The sequence below is a fragment of the Rhinopithecus bieti genome, unplaced genomic scaffold, assembly GCF_001698545.2.
Source record: "Rhinopithecus bieti isolate Rb0 unplaced genomic scaffold, ASM169854v2 scaffold_56705, whole genome shotgun sequence".
Taxonomy (NCBI): domain Eukaryota; kingdom Metazoa; phylum Chordata; class Mammalia; order Primates; family Cercopithecidae; genus Rhinopithecus; species Rhinopithecus bieti.
In genome coordinates, this window is record NW_016821902.1 from 48883 (window position 1) to 52910 (window position 4028).

Genomic DNA, 4028 nt, shown 5'->3' on the forward strand with positions numbered 1-4028 from the left:
TATATGGTAAATAATGATTTCCTTTGCATGAATGCTAGATCATTATATGGCTCTCTTTCATTTTAAAATTTCATTATTAATAGGAATGCAAACCTTTTAAACTAGATACATAAAAAGATGAGTTCAAAAGGCGAGCTTTGAAAACTAGCATAGCCATTAACATGGACCACACTTCTTATATTCTAAAAGCCATGCTGAGGATTCATCTGTTTCTCTCTTTTAACTTTTGCATCTAATTACTCTTTGTCTGAAGGACATGTTCCTAGTATTCAAAAGCATGCCTCAGTGGTGCTAATGTGTAGCAGAATGACTGTGAGTGAGAAAACAATTTTCACCCAATAGTTTTCCAGCCAATTATCTCCAAAGGTACAAAGGAGGAGTATTTATTATGCTATCCTCTCTCACAAGCGAAGACCATTGAAAAATTAATTTTGTTTCCTTAGGAGAGATTACAAACCTATGGCATAATATATTATGAAAGGGAAATATATTGCTGATGTGATTTCAATATATCTCTGAATTTTCAGGCAGCCCTAAGGGGATCTCCAAATTGTTTTGTTGTCTATAATGTATGCATAGTAAACAGGAAACTGCTAGAACAGGATGTAGGTATTGAGGTGAAAGTCTTTTAATACATGTAGAATTTTACATATGCAGTATAGAAGTCAAACTAATGAATACTTAACCAAGTGGCTTCTCAGGCCTCAAAGAAGGAACACAAGATTGGCAAGAAATTGCTCCAATAAATTAAACAGTTTCAGATCAATTAATGTCAGCATATATAATGCTACGTGTCTGTCTTACAATTTGCACAAACACTAGGGACAAAAGAAGGCAGCAAACAAAATGAAAATTCACAGCCTGGTGAAAGTTGCTTTGGATTAAGAGAAAATTTTAAAACCTATTTACAGGACCACAGTCATGTCCCCCCAGTACAGTTAGATCATGGAATATCTTGAATGCTTTGCTTTGCAGTGTTAAAAGAAAATTTCAGCCAAATTAAATTTAAAGGAGTTTAACTGAGTAATGAACAATTTGCAAATAGGGCAGTCCACTCCCGCAGAATCACAGCAGATTTAGAGAGACTCCAGTGCAGCCACGTGGTAGAAGATTTATAGACAAAAAAAAAGGAAATAACATACAGAAATCAGAAGTGAGGTACAGAAACAATTGGACTGGTTACAGCTCAGCGTTTGCCTTATTTGAATACAGTTTGAACATTCAGCAGTGGATGAGTGGTTGAAGTATGGCTGCTGGGATTGGCCAAGACTCAGCTATTGTTATAGGCACATACTCCTAAATTAGGTTTTCAATCTTGTCTGCGTATTAAGTTATGTTGGAGTTCATCCACAAGGACTCAAATATAGAAGTATGGAATCCTTCTCAGACCATATTATTCCACTTTAACAGTAGTCAGTAGTAAGTTGCTATGAAGGTGTCATATGATCAGACATTTGTTTTAAAAAATGACTCCATCACAAGAAAATACCATATAAACATCTCTACAAATGCCCCAAAGGATCTCGATAACATTCAACACCTATTACTGATGAAACCCTAAGTATAAAAAATATATATATAGGAACACTTATATTACATTTACTCTGCACCAGGTACTGTTTTATGTGTTTTACATATTTTAAAATGCATACATTGTTAAATCCTCAGAACAAATCCACATGTTAAAACTATTATTGTAGAGCATGGCCCTTTTATGAAGCAGCTACTTTAATATATCCAGAGCAGAGAGTGCATCGAGGAAACAAAAGCTGAGGTTATATTATGGGAGTTCTCGAATGCCTTGCTAAGGAATTATGCATTATGTTATGCAGTCATAAGGATTCCAAACAGGAGTGTAACCTGATCAGACGGGTGTTTAAGAAAGATGAATCCATGAAAAGAGAAATGCTATATGAACATTGCTGTAGATGTCATAAAGGCATTTGATCAAATCCAACCTCTAGTGCTGATAAAATTCTTAATTAAATCGGAATAGAGGATTAACAAATAGCATTTATGGCAAGGCACGGTGGCTCACGCCTGTAATCCCAGCACTTTGGGAGACCGAGGCAGGCAGATCACGAGGTCAGGAGATCGAGACCATCCTGGCTAACACGGTGAAACCCCGTCTCTGCTAAAATACAAAAAATTAGCCAGGCATGGTGGCGGGCGCCTGTAGTCCCAGCTACTCGGGAGGCTGAGACAGGAGAATGGCGTGAACCCAGGAGGCAGGGCTTGCAGTGAGCCGAGATCATGCAACTGCACTCCAGCCTGGGCGATGAGCAAGACTCCATCTCAAAATAAATAAATAAATAAATAATAAATAGCATTTATACATGAAATACTATTGTTTGTACTATTACATAGTATATGGTATAGAACTATCTTGTGTTAGAGAATATTGTATTGATATTATATAAATTCATTTATGTAGTAATTATGAACCAAGCACTGTTGTAAGCATTTTCACAATCTGAAAATATTTTAATGAATTTAATTTTGGCAAAGCCCTGTGAAGTGGAGATATTATTGCCATAATATTCAGATGAGAAAATCAGTGCCAAAAGTGTAAACAGCTTGTCTAAGGTCACACAGCATTTAAGTGGCAGAGCCAGAATCTGAACCAGAATTCCTTACATGGTATACATCTCAAATAAAAGGCCAGCATCATATTTAATAGTGAGAAACTCAAGAAATTCCCATTTAAGTCAGAGTAAGGCAAAGATACCCATTATCACCAGGTATATTTATTATGTTTTGCAAGTACTAATCAATGAAAATGGACAAGAAAAAGAAATAAGAGGAATAAATGCTGAAAAAATAAGGTAGAAATATTTTCATAATTGTGTAAATGTTATTTTGGAAGCTTAGCAATAAAAATCAGTAAGGAGATTATTCATAAAATTAATGCAATTAGTATACACAAAAATTAGCAATCTCTACACAAATAAAAATAACTTAGAAAGTCCAAAATGTCAGTGTCCTATAGGCATAGACCACCAGGAACATGCATGTCATTGAATGAGGTGGGTATATTGCTCATTGTGAAGAGGGAATGCAAATCATGAGGAAACATCTCTTTGAAAGGATGTTAAGAAATGATTTATTATAGGATTTGGGCTTGTATCTGGTGCTCTTGGGACAGAGTTCAAGCAGAGCTTTGCTCTGAACTGCATGCTCTCAGGAAGCAGTGGTAATTTTGTTATTATCTTAATACATCTTTGGAAAGACGAAAAATTAAAGGGGGGTGAGAGCTCTAATTGGTTAAAAAAAAAAAAAAAAGCAGTCTACTTCTCTCAGAAGGCAGAGTGGGATACCTTGGCATTTTTTGTGGGTTGGCAGAGCTTATGTTTTTGTCTGCATTCAGTCATGATTACAAGGTACTCTAGCATTTGTCTTGATCCATCAGGATTGCAGAGTGGCCTTCTCTGATGTTGTTGTTCAATGTGTCATGGAGTCAAAACTTGACCTCTCCTTTCCTACGGTTTTATCATGTTAATTTGGGAATTAAACTTGGAAAAAACAGAAAGCAAAAAAAAAAAAAAAAAAAAAGCATACAAATTTGTTTAATGTAAGTTTTACATGGCACAGAAACCATTATAAGGAAATGAAGACCCAGAGAAGTGAAAATCCTTAAATGTTTTTATATTAGGTTGAACAAAAAGAGGCAATTGCAGTAAAGTAACTAAACTGGGAAGCCTGAAGGATAGAAGAATAACTTCTTACCAATGTCTTAACTTTTGTGATTATTTCTTGCGTTGCACTTCACATTCTTTGATGACAGAAATTATTACTTTTCTTTCTGGTATTTAGGAAGGACATCTTTCAGACAGGGGTTTCTTCAGAGAAGGGTTCAGAGTGCCATTCTCGTACCTGATTTTTTTAAGTTGCCCTTTTAGCTCTAAATAAACCTTATTTTAAAAGTGGCAATATTTTGGCGCGTCACATATTTCTGCTACCTTCATTTTTTGAAATGGCTTTTGTTTCCTGCTTTCAACAGAAAAAAGAGTCAGACCCAGTTCCAGTTT